The sequence below is a fragment of the Pleurodeles waltl genome, chromosome 4_1 (genome assembly GCF_031143425.1).
Source record: "Pleurodeles waltl isolate 20211129_DDA chromosome 4_1, aPleWal1.hap1.20221129, whole genome shotgun sequence".
NCBI classification, from domain to species: domain Eukaryota; kingdom Metazoa; phylum Chordata; class Amphibia; order Caudata; family Salamandridae; genus Pleurodeles; species Pleurodeles waltl.
In genome coordinates, this window is record NC_090442.1 from 727,244,002 (window position 1) to 727,262,911 (window position 18,910).

Consider the following 18,910-nt stretch of genomic DNA (forward strand, 5'->3'; position numbering starts at 1 on the left):
TATCTAGGGTTGCTCTGTCCTCCAGTGAGGAGATTATTTTCATGATTTTGTAGACAGTTTTTTTATGACTCCGTGGCTTACGGCAGCATGCCATAATTCGGCTAGCCCGATTCAAGTTATTGTTTCTTCAAGGTAGTCCCTTGCGGGTGAGCGTGGCCTTTTCATTATGTCCTCCAATACACAATGGTTTAATGTGTGTACCATGGAGAGTTTGAGCTTATGACAAAAATGAGCGAATGCTGCTTTCCTGTCAATGGACTGTTTTACAAGCCCAAACCCTAGCCTGATCTGGGCTAGTGATGTGTAGACAGGAAGCGGAAAAAATTGTCAGTCTTTGCCTATTACTGTTGTGTCCAAGGTTGTTGCATCCTGCAGCCATTAGGCCTGTGAACCATATGCCAGTGTGGGTGCTACTGGGCTCTGGCGTTTTTCAAACTTGGACTAAATGAGTGTCCTTTCAGGTTTTTAAACACTGCAGAAAGCCCTGCCGTAGGCTGAAACCATTTCTTTTAATTTCCTTCTTGTGGGGTTTCAAAGAGCCTCTATTGTCGAATAAGATTCCAAGGTATTTGTAAACCTCTGTCTCCTCAAGGGAATTTCCATCAAGATCCCAACTGGTGCCTATTTCTAACAAAGATCATCTTAGTTTTTTTTACTGTTTATTTTCAGGCCATTGGCCAGCGAGTACTCCTGCATAGCTCTGAAAAGGCTCTGCATGCCGACCCTGGTGCAGCTAAGTAGCACCACGTCATTCGCATAGACGAGGTTTGACAAGTGTGTAGACCCTAGTTTTGGGGGATGTGCGTTGACTCTAAGGAGGGCTGAAGTTAGATCTGCCAAGAATAAGTTGAACAGTAACGATCAGGGGCGGCTCATCCATAAGGAACACAGTAACACAGTTGCTGGGCTGGAGAGAGCCTGTACAGGCTCCCAGTCTGCCTGGGAGTACCCAGCCAGGGCGCTCCCAGCCAATGCTGATGCTGCTCTGAGCAGCGTCAGGATTGGCGCAGGGCAGGCTCGGAGCCTGTGCCTGCAGGGAGAGAAGAGGAGAGCAGCAGTGCGGCAGTGGCACAGGTAAGGATTTTTTCAAATTTTATTTTTAATTTAGCCCCCTCCTCTCTCCCCCGGTTAATCCCCCCTCGCGCCACCTGCCCCTTCAGTGTCGTACAAGCCGCGACTGGTAAAGATGCAAAAACGCACCCCTGCTTGAGGCTGCTTGGTTCAACTTTCTCACTAGTAATATTTTCACTAACAGCCTTTCTAAAGGATACAGTAATTCTCATCAGAGCTACCCCGCATCAACGAAGGCCTTCACCTGCTCCAGTCCAGTCAGCCTGCTTAATAGAAAAGGTGAAATATTTAATGACAGAGTGGTACCTTTGGGAGGCCTGTAAGGTTAGGACTGAGTCAGTCACCTACCTGGCTATTCCTATCACACAAATAAACCTGTGAATGGACAGACTCCCACGCAAAGGCAAACACCCACTCAGCCAAACAAACGGACAGATGCAAAGATGTGATAGCACAAATATGAACGCACACAAGGCACAAAGAAACACGAAGTCACATGCAAATATCCACACAAAAAATGGAAAGCTGTCCAAACTGAGTGCACGTTCATGCAACAGCAAACAGATCATAAAAGTGCATAGCATACTAATTTATGGACACAAATATAAATAGAGTTGCATACACAGTCAAAAAACAGGCAGTGACTTATAAAAGGTACACAAAAGCACCCACAGAAAAACAAAACATGTACCAGGCTATACAAAATCAAGCAGGAATATTGTAATGCACACCCAGACGAAAGCACACATAAGTGACAACTAGTCATGTACAGCGAAATCCAAAAAATGTTAACCAACAAGTTTATGGACATGTTCACTATATAATAAAGAGACAATCAGATATATCAAAACAAACAAACAGCCATGAACACAATGGTGTACCACCCTTACAGCTCTGCAGAGACAGTTGTAGACAGACACAAAAAGATAAACATAAACGCAGGCATATTACACACACATGCAACATAAAAATACCAACAAAAAGAAAGAGAATTAAAGCAACAAACAAAATCAAAGAAAGAAAGCGAACAGCACATATACAGACACACTCACCCAAGGATCTATTAGAATAACAAGTCAAACGTAATTGCGAATAAACAAAGCCACACCGGGCTTTGGCTCTGCAGCATCATGAGTTAAAGCATAGACTACACACACACACATACATACACACACACACACGCACGCAGGCAGGCAGGCAGGCGAAGGATTACTAAAAGCCCTGGGATAGAAACTCGCCTCAGCACATTACATACAGCGCTTGGCAACTTGCGTAATGCGCATAATGCTTCAAATTATACACATTTTGCCATTTTCTCTCCCTTGTTTCCTTTGAAACATTATGAATATACATTAGCCGAACAAGTGTTCTTTCTTTAAATAAACACTGCTTGGGGCAGTTTGTATATCAAAGTGCAGCTTTCAGGAGGAGTATTTCATTATGAGAAAGGCAAGCATTTATAATGCATTGTTTTGTAATTTGTATGCTTTTTTCTCCCTTCTTCAGAAATGACACTCTCAGGGCGCACTTTGAGTTGTGTTCGTCTGCGGGGAGTTAAACGCTTGTGGGTCAGTGGAGTTCTGGTTATACTCGCCGCCTGGCTGTGATGAGGCACACGGCCTTGCAGGCCCTTTCCAGCAGGCAGAGGCTGCGAGTGACTGCGGCACCACCTGTGGCATGCTGGGAAGGGGTGCACGTGGCCTTCAGGTGGGGTCAGCTCGAGCTCTTTTTCACTATGGGCTGTGGACCCAGTGACTGTACATAATTTGCGAGAAATGCCGTTTTCCGCATTCTGAAAGGGCAGAATTCAAGAATTCCCTTCAGGGACGCATGCACCACATACAATCACACAGAGACACATCCCCACTCACAAACGCACTCACAACATTCCCCCATAGACATGCATACATACCCATACACATCACATATGCACGCATACACTCTTCATTCCCCCACCCCCTCCCTTCAATTACATACATACACAACCCCCACACCCATCTTCACACAACCACACCCTCACCCCCAATCATACTTCGCCGCACACGCACACACCATATACACATACAAACATACACGCACCTGCACGCACTCACACCCCCTTACCCCTTACACATTCACCCACGCACACAGCCCCACCCCTGACCACATGCATCACCACAAGTACACACGCACGATCACTCAACCTCCCCCGACATTCATGACACTCATACAAACACTCACACACACGCATTCACGCCCCCTTCACCCCCCCCCCTCCTCTTGTGGATGACACTTACCTCATCCGACAAGGTGCTCCTCTGTGAGGGGATGGGACCAGGTGCTCCCACCACCGGCATAGCACCCCAGAAAAAGACCGCCACACAGAATTACTGGTCGTAATTATGTGGGTTGTCTTTTTCTGGCGTGGAGGTGTCAGCAGTAGAACCGCCTAAGCGCAGCCGACTGCCATAGGGAATGCTGCTGGATATCCGACTACCGGCAGTGCGGATATCCGGTGGCAGTCATAACATGGCGGTCAGAAGTCCGCCAGCACTGGCTGTCTTCCGGTGGCCGCGGGTGCGCCGGTCTCGGGAAAAGACCGCCGCAATCATAATGAGGGCCATTGTGTCACTGTGATTTCCATGGGTATCTAAAAACATCTGGTACCGCAGATATATAGAGAAGAACAAAACACCGTACAACCACAAACATTTGGAGGGGTCAGAGAACCTTTATGGCAGGGTGACCAGGTGTCCCGGATTTGCCGGGGCAGTCTTAATTTTTCACCAGCTGTCCTGGCAGATTTGGGGGAATTTAGTTCATGTCCTGGTTTTTAGACAGGGTCTCCTGAAAGCTGTGGGAGGTGATTTTTTCCAAAGAAGAGATAGCAGGTGTTAAGAGAAAGCATTTTAATTAATAGGCATTATACTGGCTTTAAAAATTGCATTTTAGTTATATTCTAAGTGCCTCTTCTGTAATTCTGTGCTCATGAGCGCTGTCATTCTGTGCGCTCGTTTGAAGTAAACGTGTAGTCCTTCTTCTATTTACTGTGAAATATCCCGTTTTTTGGTCTTTCAATTTTGGTCTCCCTCCTCTAGGGAAGCACAAGTCAGCAGGGGATGAAGGTACTATATACAGCATTTCGGAGTGGACAGCCTCATGCCCAAGTCCATAGAAGCATGTCTGTAAATTTCATCCAAAAGATGCCCAGCCGGGCTTTTCTCTCAATAGACTTTGTGGAGCCCCAACCCACCTGTCCAATGATTATCAACTCCGAGGTGGATTCAGAAGCTGAACCCCCTCTTAGGGTAAGCCAGGATGAGCCTCTATACGCAGTATATGTTGAACTTTACAAATATCCATAAATGAATGATTAAATGATGCTTCATTGCTAACCCGAGACAGAAGTTAGCAGAGATGAAAAATTCAGAATGGGGAGACCAAAGCAAAAGTCATCGTAAGTAATAATCCAATGCATGAAAGCTTTTGTGTTCTTCTGTAGATCACTACCAGACCTCAAAGCACTATACCTAATGTGTGCTTATCTGTCATATCCCAATGCAGATGTGTTTTAGGGTTCTTGCGTAGAACACTACCAGACCAAACATCACTATATCTAGTCAGTAGTCATAAGAGACCCTCGAATGCAGGAGTACTTTGGGGTTGTACTGGAACCCTCAAAGAGCTCGCAGCTCAGTGATGACGTAGCCTGACGCGTGCGTGCCCGACGGCCGCTTCCCCCGCTCCTCGCAGGGTCCCCTCGGTTTCGCCGCAGTAATGCGTTACGCTGAGACCGAGTTTCCACTGCTGGGTTATTTCCAGCATGTCTGCGCGCCTCTGACAGATAACTTAAAAATAAGATCAAATGCGCCCTCCTCTCCCTTGAGCCGGATGGAAGCGATTGTGAAGGGAGCACGGATATAAGCCACGAACCAGAGTAAACTGCTCCACCACCGTGTAATCTTGCTTTACAAACGCGTTTCAAATATGGTGTTTAAGCGCCGCAGAAGGGAAATGCCATTAAGAGCTGTGCAGACATCAAGGCTGTCACTTGGAGAAGGCAGCTCAGCCGCAGACACGGGCTGGAGAGGGGGAGCATGCAGGCCCTTTCAGATGCAGCGCCACGGCGCCGCCAGCGCGAGCGTTATCTTTCATTTTTAATATAGCGCACAACCTGCGTTTAGCAGGGCATCGCAGCACGTTTCGTTAGTCCAGGGGTGATTTACCCGGTGGATTACGACACAGGCTACCGCCTGGTTCATTTGTGGAGATGTCCTCTCACTTCTTCAGTGTCGATTTATCTGGGTTAGGGGACTATGTCAGCCCTGAGGACTTGAAAGTTTGATGGGGTAGGCAGGACCACTGTCCGGCAGACGTTCAGCACTCAGTTCTGAGGCCAGACTCCCGGCTGCCTCCATTTTACAGAGAGGGGGAATGAGACACATAACCAGATTTCCCGGATTACACAATCTGACCAATCCGGCGCTAAACAGCCAGACCTGACATGTGAACCACTGAGCCACGACTCCTCCCTTACTAGAGCGGGGGGGGGGGGGGGTTTATTCCACTTCCAAAACCTTCCGCACAGGTGTACGTCTCTTTGATATGAACAATATTCATACCTGCCACCCATCAGAAAACAAGGCCTAGACTTGGTTTGTGGCTGATAGGAGATAAACGCTTCGATGGTGGTAACAGTGTTTTCTCCCTTAGGAAACAGCCTCTAATCCAGCACAGGACAAGAATAGAATGAAATTCATTCAGTGCATCAGCTGATACTGGTGATCACAAGCCGCGTGCCTCCTCAAGAGGCCTTTTGCTGCTGGCACACGTTAGAAACCTTGGTGGCAGTCTAAGCAGAGAGGATAACGATAAAGAAAATGCGCACTGGGTCTGAAAGTCCATCTTATCTTGTAGAATTGTTCCTTACAGAGCAAAGGTGCACGGTGGGGAAAGCCAGAGATGCTGCAATGCTGTGCCCGGCTGTTCTCTAATTTACAGAAAGCCACAATGCTGATGACCTGAAGAGCCCAAAATAGACTAAACTTCATTATGAAACCATTTCAAAATACAGATGAGGGTACAGCCAATCTCAGGGCAGATAGGCACTCTGGCTCTCTCAATTATAGTCACAATAAACCAAATTCTCACCTAAACATTAGCCATCACCCCTTACATTGCTCTAAACCTTCCCAATACAAATATTTATCCTGAACCCAAATGCAACTTCGAGCCTTAACCAAACAATAAACTGCACCCTTAACTGGCTTAACTCTTAACATAACTCAAACACTAATCCTCACTCCAAAATTAACTCTAAACCTAACCCTAACCAAAACACTAACTTTCACTCAAACTATCTCTAAACCTAACACCAATGCTCACCTCAAACGAAGCTGTAAAGCCAACTCTAACTCAAACACTAACCTTCACTTCAAACATAATTCTAAATTGTAACCCCTAACATAGTTCCAAACCCAACCATAAAACGATAACTAGCTCCAGCAATAAAAAAAAAATATGTGCCCTTTTCTATTGATTCCTTCTTAAAATGTTAACTTTTTTTTACTATGCAAATTACTTTTTCCTTTATTTCCTGAAACAAGAATTTCCGGCTACCACTTTCCTTCCTCATGTTTCCTAGTAGTATGTTTCTTCGTTATTAATTTTTCATGTAGCCCCTCCAAGCAGGCACCAGCCAGCAAGCCTCATTGTCACTATGTTTCGGTCCTGAAAAGAATGTAAGAATGTTGCCATGTGAATTTACATAACTAGCTGAAATACCTAGTAACACGTCACAGCCACTATTTTTTAGATACATTGATTCTGTTTTGGCAAGGGTTTATTCTAGTTCCAAGCTCTATATCGTAAATGGAATTACCTATTGCCTTGCTCTTCCGTTCTATTTTACAGCCAACCCATTCTTTTGTAGAGGTAGCCAGGTTGGATTAGGGCTATTTTTACAGTCAGACACCAGATCTTGGCTGCACAGACACCTGCCTCATACTTTTTATATAAAACAATGTGTCATCTTCAATGCTTAGTTCTATTCCAGGGAAAATGTCAATGAACAACAAGGCTGGCTGCCAGAATGCTTTTCCTTGGCCAAACATGAAACAAATCACCACTAAAGGAGTTGTGTTGCAGCAAGTTAAAAGGGCCCTTAAGAGGGTAACAGGAGCAGCACCCAGGCTAATTTTTCACCACTGGCTGCCGAGAGATCGATATAGCGAGAAAGGCTCCTCAAAGCACCTGAATGGGTTCTTAACAAGATCTAATGGAACAGAACTAGAATTGCAATCACACAAGAAACTTGACATTGAGACTCCTCCATCAGTCAACACAGATGCATCGCTGACCTTTCTGACCCTTAGCATACCTCAGATAGGTTAATAGAAAGTATAGCTTTCTTATTGGTGACCTCATGGTGTTTTGATTCAATAAATGATCCGTCATGGAGTTTCTACTGACAAAGGACTTGCTTGCTGTCTCGCAAATGTTCACCCCATTGAAGCATCTTTTAGCATCTCCTGCATCGCCCTGCTGACAAGGAGACGTTCACTATAAAGACCATGTCAGCACAAACTACTCTTTACTCGAACACTGACTGGGCACCCACTCTCTTGCCTCCGTGAGCACTTCTTTTAATCGGGATCAGTGTATCACAACTGGGAGTGTTTTTCCAGCAGTTGGTAAAAGAATGGACCTTCATTCCTGAGTCAAAGTGTCCTAGAGCACAGTTGCAACCACCTGGACCTGCCTAATGCTTGACATTTGTGATGGGTTGTTTCTTTTGATGGATGTGTGACACCAATGTATTCTTCTTGCTGAGAAAATTGTCATAAAGATCTTTCTTTCCTGAATCCAGCTGTGGGACTGTAATCAGTTTAAAGAGGAAACTGGAGGAAACCCTCATAGAGAGTAGGGCTTATTCACAGACATAGTGAGAGAGGACACTGTCGACAGAGAGTAGGCCTTACACAGAGAATGGAGGTATTTGTAGAGAATGGAGAAATAGTTCATACAGCATCAAGTCATTATACATAGAGGTTTTAGTCACCAAGAGTAAGCATTACTTATAAGCTACGGGGGCACTAATCATACAGCGAGTAGGTTTTATTTGCAGCGAGTAAGCAGCGCAGAGAGAGTGGAGTCATTATTTATGGAGAAGAAAGACAGGTCAGATTATGAAAACGTTCATGGTTGTGCACAAATGATTCATTGTGTAAACAAGTGTTTCATAAAGAGTAGACATAATTCATTGATAGTACGCCTTATTTATAGATAGCAGAGACGGTATCCATAGAGAGAGGCGGTACCTAAGAAACTATTGGTATAGCGAGGTCACATTATTGTTAGAGTGGAGACACTATTCTGAGTGGGTAGGCATTGTTGAAAGGGTGTAGATACACTCTTCATAGGACTTACTCCTACAGCATCTGCACGATTATTAAAGTGGAGGCATTTTTGAAAGAGTGAGAGGGCATTATTTATACAGTTGAGGCATTATCCATACATAGTGAAGGCATCATTCTCCAGAAAGCTGATGGTGGCATTATTTATATAGAGTTGATAGCCGCATTACCCATACGAAGTGAAGTTTTTTTTCCTCATAGATGGGGCGTTATTCCTCAAGCTACCTTAGCAAGCCCTCAACGGGAGTGGACTTGATTTGTCTTCTGTGGGGACATCATCTAAGCTTGGCGTTTCTCTTCCTCCTCTTTGCAAGGGGTATCTACTGAGCGGTGACCTGTTCAGATAGGGCTCCAGCTGATCTTAGAGCGCTGCTATCCACACCCCATAGCCCACCCAGGAGAAACCAATCAGGACCCTTGATTCTCCAAACCTAAAGTGTCAAGAAACCTGGTGGACCAACAGACTGGACACAAGCGAGCAGCATTCACTTTACTCTCTGCAGTTAAACACTTCAGAGAACCAGAGAAAAGAAGGAAATGGCCCTCCACAACCACTCCACAATACTCCACAACCACTTAAAATTCATACCCAATGTAAGGGTTGCCGAATATCAAGGCATGTGTGTGTTGGTTACACTTTATGCCCCTTTAATCCACCACCCTACGCTCTCTGCCCCTTGAGCTCATTCTTGAGGGTCCTTTTAATCCCTTCTTTCTAGTTTTATCTCAGTTTAGTTTTCCTTTACTCCTCTTCCTCCTCCTTCCTGCCTTTCCCTTGCTCTGGATCAAAGTTTGATGATAAAAAATGAGTTGTCGTCCCAAAGTAATTGCTGATGCGCCCCACCTGCACCCATTGGCTACAATTAAGTACTGGTCTATATGTATGAGTGTAAATAAAGAATATATGTTTTGACTCGTACTTGTCTTTCTCTTTCACTGCTATAGTGACCTAGCATCTTATATTTTATTGGCTGGCATTGGACTATGCCCGTTAAGCACAGTTACTACTCTGGTACTATCATAATATGATTTAATGGTTGGTACCTCTGCAGTTCCTCTGGAGTTTGACCCGTAATTTCAGCCTTGCCCCGGTTCCAGTATATCAGTCTGGAAGGCATGTTGTGTCTTGCTGTGAGCAGCTCCCCTGCATTCCAAGCCCTGGAGCCAAATTTCCAAGACCGTGACATTCCTGCTCGCGGTGACCTTGGCTGGTGTCGAACGCATCAGTTTGTTGCAACTTCTGTCTCGCCAGTTGGGTGTTGCGAACGAAAAAGGAAGTCATTCAGGAGAAGTGGTCGGCAGGGTCTGTCTCGGTCTTCTGCAAAATGGTGCCAGCGCGGGAAACCCTGGGTATCCTGCCCACAGCGCTGGGCTGGTACACCTCGAGGATGTCTGCTGCCGAAACTCGGTAACCCGATCAACTATTGGCCCGTTTAAAGATGCAGCGCCAATCAGAGATCACGTTTCTCCACAGCAAGTTGGGCAATATGATGATGAAACCCCCAATGTTCTTGTACCACCAATGTAGCATTAGCATAATGTAGACTCTCCGTTGTCTTTGCTTAGGCTAGATTTCTGCACTGTGCGAGCTTCCAATGCAAAGAACAGAGTCAAAGCATATATAGAAAACAATCAACACATTCGTGTAAACATATCAGATGAAGAAGTTTGCAGGATAACCTCTACTATTTAAATACCCACCCTGTCTGATAAGGTCAATAATTGTGCTTTCCCAGCTAGGATTTGTGACCCATGCTTAAAATGTTAGAAACTACAAGTCCCAGAATGCAAAGCCAGCGCTGCCAGTAGGTGACACTTCTCGGCCCCGTTTCACCTAAAGCATGGTTAATTCGTGATGTGTTGCTTCAGCCCAGGTTTTTCATTGAATTCTGGGACTTGTAGTCTTCTTTATTCTATTATAAAGCAGGACTCCAAGTCCCAGAATCCAAAGGGAAAAACCCTGACTGGTGCATCAGGTCACACATGGACCTGGGAAACATGGTAGCTATGGATACTGCGGGATCTTTAGTTTTGCAATTCTAAAGAAGAAAAAAAACTACACGTTCCAAAAATCAAGGATTTAGACCACTGCTCCGTAGCTGTTCTCGCCTGTGGTAGAATTACATGAGAGTTTTGTACGGTAGCAGGAAGACTCGATCGATAAACTGGTCCATATCTTTTGGGGTTAATATCTCTTGTTGAATGCATTTCGTGTCCGGGCATCCGTGGCAATTGAGGTAGAGCTCTTAGTGGGTACATCAGCGTCCTCCAGGAAGATGGAAAGGACCACCACGTCGTTCTCAAAGGCTGTCGAATCAATCAATACCAGATCGAGCGATTACTGAGAAGTGGGCGAACCCGTGCTCCGCCACAACCAATGCGTTTCCCTCATTCTTTAAAACGGCAATGAATGCCTTTCCAGGTCAACATGCTCCCAAACCAATTGTGTACCCACCACATAGAGATTCCTCAATTCCAGAGGTGCAAAGCCCTGCACCATGCGCTGCCACCCAGAACCAAGGCTCAAGCACATTTTCACAAAGAAAGGACGGCCGTACAACCCAACCGATACACAGCTATCAAGGAACTGCAGGTCGCCCCGTGCACCACTCCTGTTTTTTTTTGGTCAACAGTAAGTTGCATCCTGGGAGTTTGAGTTTTGTTTGCAACATTGCCAGAAGTGGTTCAGAAGAAGGTTATAAAATCTCAGCTTGCAAGTTATTGTTGCCCAAAATCAGTGCAGAGCTCGGTATATGAGTAGCACATGACAGGGGCGTGTGAGCCCCAGTTTTACCAGCTATAGAGGGGGTGAGGATCTTTATGTACCTCATGTACCTTATGTGCAGCTTGGCAGATAAAAACTTATAATTAATCACTAAAAGGAAGAAACAAAGGCTGATAAAAAAGGGAAAGAAGGATGGACCAGTGGCTGAATGAGTAAGCAAACGGATAAATGAGTCGGAGGGTGGATGGAAGAGTGGGTGAATGGGTGAAAGGATAGGTGGATTAAAGAACATACAACTGGGTGAAAGGACAGATGTATGAAAGGGTAACCCGGTGAAAGGATAGGTAGATGAAAGAATGGGTTAATGTGTGAAAGGGTAGATCGAAGAAAGAAAGGACAAATGGGTGGGTAAAGGAAGTATGAATGGGTGAATGAATGGATGAATGGATGAAAAGATGGATGATAAATGAAAGAAAGAATGGGTGGATGAAAGAACAGAGGGATGAGTGGGTGGTACTAAGGATGGATTGATGAAATTAAAGAGGGATGGGTAGGTAGAAGGATGAATGTGTGGGTGAAAGGGTAAGCAGGTAAAAGGATGGATGGGTGGGCGAAAGGATGGGTGGGTGAAAGGTTGGATGGGTGAGTGGGTGAAAGAATGGATGAGTGGGTGAAAGAATCGATGGGTGGGTGAAAGTATGGAAAGGTGGTTGGATGTAAGAGTGGGTGAAAGAATGGGTAGATGAGTGAGTGAAAGGATGGGTGGATGAGTTGGTGAGATGATGGGTGCATGAAAGGATGGCAGACTAAATGGAAATCTCAGAGGATGGATTGGTGGACATAAAAATGGCAGAGCAAATGGATGGGAGGATAGAAAGATCAGAGGATGATCAATAGTAAATTGAAATCTGAGTGGATGAATGAATGGATGAAAAGGTGGTGGAATAAATGTGAAAATTTATGATGGATGGATGGATGGATGTATGGGTGAGTGAATTGAAAGAAGGGCAGAGTAAATGGGGATCTGAGAGGATGGATGGGTGGGTTAAAGGAAGGCAGAGAAATTAAAAGCTGAGAAGATGAATGGATGGTGAATGGATGGATGGGTGAAACGAAGATTGAAGAAGGCATGGTTAATGGAAATCAGAGAGTATTAATGATGAATGGATAGATGAATGGGCAAATGGATCAATTGATGAATGAAACACTTTACTAATGGATGGGGAAGTCAAATGATGGGTGTGTAGGTGGATAGATGTATAGACGGATGCAAGCATAAATAATGGATGTCTGGATGGATTGTTTGATGGAATGGCCAATGGATGAATTGAATGGTGAAAGACTTAATGATAGATGAAAAAAGGAATGAGTGACAGAATGCTTGTCTTTTCTGACTACTCCCGGGGCACATGACGTGGTCAGCTGGCAGCTATGGCATTCATTATGTGCACACCACGGCGGTGGTCCTTTTTAGAAGCCATCACTTGGAAAGTGTTGCTGTGTATAACGCTGTAGAGCGAGCGCTCTTTTCCCCATACTTCAATTAATGAGGTTTGATCAGAGCAACAGAGTCCTCCTCTCTTTCTCCCTCCAGAGCCCTTCCAGGCACGTGGCCGTGCTCATGCGCATTAGGACTTTGTGTTCCATTCTAAATGCTCATGTTACTGACATGCTGCTTCTACACAGTAATTTACCTGCAATAAAAGCAACATCAAGCTCTAATTTGTTCTTGTTTATTGCAGATTCGACAGCACCACCACAAATGAGGAACGGCTGATGTAATCGAGTAAACAAACCGGGCTCCTCGTTGTAGACTGTAATTGCTAGTTTCACTAGCAAGATGTACCTTTTCACTTACATTAATCAACATCAACCGAACATTGCAAAACTTAGGCCTGCACCGAGTGGTCCACTGATGCAAAAACGCAGCACACGTGTCGAACATTACAGTTTATATAATTATTACTTTATGACAACAGGCTTACATTTAAGTTAAAAGAAGCATATGACTTTGTGTTTTTTTTTTTAATGTAGTATCTATTCAGTATAGATTGCAAATGATCATACTTGCCTTATGGATTAATTTACTCCACAAGCATGGCTTATTGCTTTACTCACTCGGATAAATGTAAATGGAAGCAAAAGCAGAATTACACCAGTCAACCTAAATGGCCTCGTGTAAGTAAAGAAGGAGTCTGTGATTGTGTGCCCATTCAGTGCACATTTCCTTGTCTCCCTAATCACAGAAATATGTCACTATTCGGTACTTTCTACATAGTTTTAGGCTCTTCTATAGCACACTGTGCTTTGGATATATGTGTACGTGTTATGCATTAAAGGGACCACCTTTGTTATTACCGATGACACTCAAGCCCCATGAGCACCTAGTCAATGTACATGGGATTCACGAACACCACACTTCACCCACCTATCCAGACGATAGCAACTCATCTAAGTGGGTACCTCCAGATCCAGCGACTACCAATTGATTGAGGAAACCGACAAGGTTCCACCCTCTACTCCTGTAATCATTAATCCAGACATGGAAACTCTTAGAAACTTTGTGACCAACCATGGAATCAAGATACATCAATATGCAAGCGATGCAGACATTTAACTGAAAGTCTCCATCATCAGTGTCATCAACCACTTCAGACGTTCACTTCTCCATCGCCCAAGCATCAGTGTCAAAGGCTTCAAGCTGAGCCTGGATGAAACAGAACGTGTCCTCATCGTCAACAGCTGCAACATGAGATGGTTACACTCTTCATACCATGAACACCAAATCACTCAGTTCGCCATCGACTGTGATCTCCCTTCCAAAGCACCTTATGACAAGAGAGTACAGACAGCTTAATACCAGCTTCCACTTCTACATGTAACCAGCTGTTCCTCAACGAAACAGACCTCAGAAGAACCAGTGTCGAAGCCTAACCTGGACTGAACCTGGACTGTGGCAAAACACTGCCTGCCGGCATCAATGACACCATCCAACCCGCACTCAACATCATTTTTAACACTTCCACGGGTATCACCAAAGAGCTGGAAAAGTAATATTACATCTGTCACTCGTGCATTGAAACCAATCACCCCACCAAGCACAGATCATCTTCCAGACTTTCTGATCAACTGCAAATCAGCAGTGGCTAGTGCCCCACTCTTCGTGGCAGAGAACCTGAAATGTTTGAAATGAAGTTGTGTGCCAAAGGCATGATGAGGCACGGGCAAAGTGGGCAACTGCCTAGGCGGCCCTGTTAAAATGATTGGGATGGACACAAGACTCTAGCTCTCTTCTCAGCTCCGTCTTTTCTCATCCCTCGCCTCTTCCCGCTTCCTTTGTCTCCACCTCTGCCGTCCTACCTCTCCCTCTCTCCACCTGGTGCTAGTTCACCATTCTCTTCCTTTGGACATGTCTCTCATTCTGTACCTCACTCATCTCTTGCACTAGCGTATCACTCCCCCTACACTGCTCACAAATTTACCTCTCTGTGTACCTCTCTGTAACTTGCTTGTACCTCCAGCTATCTTCCATGCCTCGTTCCCTACCTCTGCTCTCTTTCTAATTCACCCCTTTCTACATCCTCACTCTCTACAATAACTTTGTGTGTCACCTCTTGCTACTTCATCAATCAGTAAACCCTCACTGTACTCTCTCATCCTCCCATTATCACAACTCTCTCAAACCCACCGCTGACGAGGGCTTACAGTAGCTGAAAACAACTAATAAGTTTAATGTTGTTTCAAACCGAAGGCCCAAAATATATCATGCTTGGGGACCCACAAATACTTAAAATAGCCTGAGTGTGTGTTCTGTAATCTGATGAACAGGATGAAATGAAAGGATTCATTCTCCTGTAGTAGTGATGGTGCAAGTAACAGTGTAATCAAATGATCAGTTTAAGTATTGTTTTCCCCTGCCTAAAGACTTTAAAGCAATCTTCTAATGACGACGTGCAAAGCTGTGGCTCTGCAAAGTAAGTTTAGTTAATATCATCTATTATAATCTTAAAGCCAAAGAAGACACGTTAGTTAGACAGTCAGTTCCAGAAGTAATATGACTAGATAGTTCAGTCAGTGATATCAGTCCAGAAAGAAAGCTCATTGGCTAATGCATCAATTGAAGAGCTCTGCACAAGTGTAGTGGATATGGATCTCTCTTTTCAGGAAGTGCCATCATCGGCCACTCAGTTCAGGAAATGATGTCACTAAAGACTCAGTTTGGGAAGTGATGACACTGCAAGTAATAAGAGTGACTTCATTAAACAGTGGATTTAGAATAAATCATTACACAACTGAATACATTGAATCATTAAACTGTCAGGTTCCCAAAGTGACATCATTGGACAGTTATTTTATGTGTGTAGTGCTTTATATGAACATAAGGCCAGCTCAAAGCTCCAGTGCTGGGTGTAAGAGAGGGAAATGGGGGCTCAGAAGACAGACACAGAGGGAGGATGAGGAAGGAGCCTGGTGGCTGGGGTTGCTGTTCCCATGTGACAGTGTTGTGAATAGTCAATCTTAGGAGCCTGGCTAACTGGTTAGCAGGGAGAGTGAGAGTAAAAGTTGCAGAGTATGAATGTGAAAGGCAAGGCTAGCAGGAGAAGGTAAGATGCAGAAGGTTATGATGGGTGACAATGAGAAGAATCAATGCCCGGACAGACAGGTAGTAGCTATCGACGAATCACAATAGCTATTACAGTCGGCCATAGAGAGCCTGCACCCTTAACCCTTTCTCTGTCCACAAAGTCTAGAGGCAGGCCTCTCACCCAGATGTGTGCAGTTCCCCGTGGGGCTGAAGAGGAGGTGTAGGCAGAGAGAGCTGGGGTGTCTCATTTCCTTAGGTGCTTGGTCTTCAGGCAGGACACAGGCCTCAGCGTTCACAGGCAGCGGTCTGAGGATGTGAAGACCTGCTTCTAGTGAGGGCCTGTACATGTGTGGCCTGAGCTCGGATTTACTAGCTCACGACTAGGGCTGTGTGAGGGGACAGAGTCGTGTGATTTGCAGCTTTGCACAGCTTAAGTTCTCAAGCTTTGTGAAGTGTGAACCCTGCAATGTTCCAACCCACACCATTGCCAAAGCTGCAGTACCCAACCCCTCATACGCCCACACCACACTGCACACGCAACCCCTTCCCCATGTATTATCGCTTGTTGCTGTTTCCGGTCCCAACCTTGCAGGCAGGAGGGACATCCGGATGTGTAAGCTTTACTCAACCCTTCTCATGGCATCACTCTAGGTCACCTGGACGATTACTCCGTTTAGGATCCTATGAACTTAGACTTAAGACCCTGGACTTCAGTATTTTTAGTTTTTTGTCTAAAGAACCACTGTCAGAGCAGCATGAGGTCAATGTAAAATTACCACTTTTTAACCCTTTATTTAATAACTTGGGGAATTTGTTTTTCACCAAATATTCTACGATTGGAGCTAAAATAGTAAATTTGACCTTTCCGTGCTGGAGTGCGGGAGCACACAGTGTGCACTATGCTTCCATTAAATGTTTAAAGGAGCTGTAACTCGTAAGACCGTTCTGAGATGGGTTATTTGTACAGGACTGTGACAAGTATCAGAGGCGGCAGACATCTACTGAGAGTGGTGGGTGGGAAAATGAGTGGGGGTGGGTGAAAGGATGGGGTAAATAAAACAAATAAATAAAATAAAATAAAAATAACTTACCTTACTTGCAAGGTGACGTCCTCCTCACTCCGGTTTCCGTCTTCTGTCCAAGATCCAACTCCCTTAACCAATCCTGGCCCTTCTCTCAAGCTGCTAACCAGCATCAGAGAAGCACCAGAATTGGAGGGAGCGGCTTCTTTCAGCGCTCCCGAGGGCAGTGGAGGACTGTGTTTGCTCTCAAAACAGCTGTCTAAGACGCAAGAGGCATGCGCACTTTAAACAAGTGCACAGGCAGCCCACCACTTTTTTCTGCTGCTGGCACTTTGCTAGCCCCACCATGTCCCGACACTCAGTTCATGATGGAGAATAAATAATAAAATGGTGATAAATTAACTATATCACCATTTTATTTTTCATTTCGGGGCAGTGTCTGGGGGCATTTTTAACAGTGGGCTGACGCTTCTTCACAATAATGGAAGAGTTGCCCCTGACCAGAGGAGAGGGTATAATACTGCTAGGGAGGATGGACAGTCAAAATGTTCTGCACCATCAGTCAGCAGACCTCTCAAGTTACTGAGCTCAATGCACAAGTAGCTCATGCAAGTCAGGTTTTTTTGTTTTGCATGCCGTGATTTGCAGTCCTTGTTAGCCAATATAACATGCATTGGCAAGGTCAATAGGTTTCACCTGTAAGACGTATTGGCTTTGCAATGTTTTTTTTAGCCATGCTGTACAGCATCACAGCTACCGTGCAGCCTGGCTTAAAATAAGACATAATGACAAAGCTGCCATGTCATTTTGTAAGCAAGCAAGTACGTACAAAAGGACACATTTCTTTTACCAATCAGAGAAGGATTGGTGTATTAAAAAATTGTGCAAAAGTGCTCTTTTGAAATGTAGAGCGAAAACGCTTTTAAAAAAATTAAACAGATGAGTGGGTTACAGAGCAGGTGGAATGAAGCAACATGTCAGGTGGGGATGTGAAGCAACACAAGGGGGAGAACACGGGAGAAAGAGAGCTACATGGAGCATGGGAATAAGAAGCACATAGACCAAAGAGAGCCCAACATGGCTATTGGTTGAGGTAGAAAAACAATTGAGCAAGACAGTGAGCAACATGGAAGGCAGAAAAGCATAGGAGAAAGACAGCTGGAAAACAAATGCACTCTCATGGTGAGGTTAAACATGAAGAAAAAAGTAGTTCCCTAAAGGCAAGCAGATGAAGCATATAAAATAGATAAAGAGACTGTGAAGAGACTATACTACAAAGGAGGGACACATACAATATGGACAGGCTGAAATAAAGAAAGCCATCCAATAGAAATCAAACAAATAAGAGTGACAGCAAAGTTAACCAATGGACAGGCTGTTCTCGGTGAGCCCACTATAATATCTTTTGCAACCAGAAAGCTTGTGCTGTTTGGTAGGCTCGACCTAAAGACCAGGGGTACAGCTTCCAGAATGCAATGAAAATCCTGGATTGGATGAGCTGGTTATTGAAGGACCTGGCAAACGTATGATGTCTGAGACACGCCACTCAGAAAGAGACGTCATTAGACTCTGGACTAACAAAACCAACTGCTACAGGGCTATTTTGGCAATGGATGTCACTTACAGAGGGTCAGTCCATTCCCAAGGCGCTGCAGTGACATATCATCGGCGAGTAATGAGGTATGAAGGGTTCGGCGAGGTGGAGGACGGGGGCGAAAGGGTGCTCAAACTGCTGCTGCTAAAATGGGCCTAGGCGGACCGCCACCCCGTCCCCGCTGCCTGCACTGTTTTGCTGACATGTTATTCTGCACACTCAATGAGCTAACTGTGAAATCTATCCCGCAGATCAATATGAGATAGCTGAACCGTCCTACTGTGAGAATACGGGCGCCTGGCCCATGCATCAAGCGCTGAAACAACCGAGGCGAGCTGGCCTGGAACAAATGTTCGCAGTAATGAAGCAATATCATTCTTAATCCTGCAAAGCATGAACACTTCCGGGGTTTCCATTCACTGCAAACGTTTTACCTTACAGAGAAAACCCACGCCTTGGGAAAACGCGAGGATGCGCGAGGCTCGCACGTGCCTGCTCAGAGGGCATCCCCAGGGCATC

General features: G+C 45.0%; 1 protein-coding gene across 2 annotated transcripts in view; it reads right to left on the reverse strand.

Annotated features, from left to right (window-relative positions):
* The window catches only part of PLXNA4 (plexin A4), an 845,630-nt gene that overhangs the window by 797,319 nt on the left and 29,401 nt on the right, over window positions 1-18,910 (reverse strand). The window contains exon 1 of one of the 2 annotated variants that reach the window (XM_069229313.1): window positions 9,510-9,636. The exons of the other annotated variant lie outside the window; for it this stretch is intronic. The gene's annotated coding sequence lies outside the window, so the exon portion shown is untranslated. Of the gene's footprint in view, window positions 1-9,509; window positions 9,637-18,910 lie in introns of those variants that run through there. 2 annotated transcript variants of the gene reach the window in all.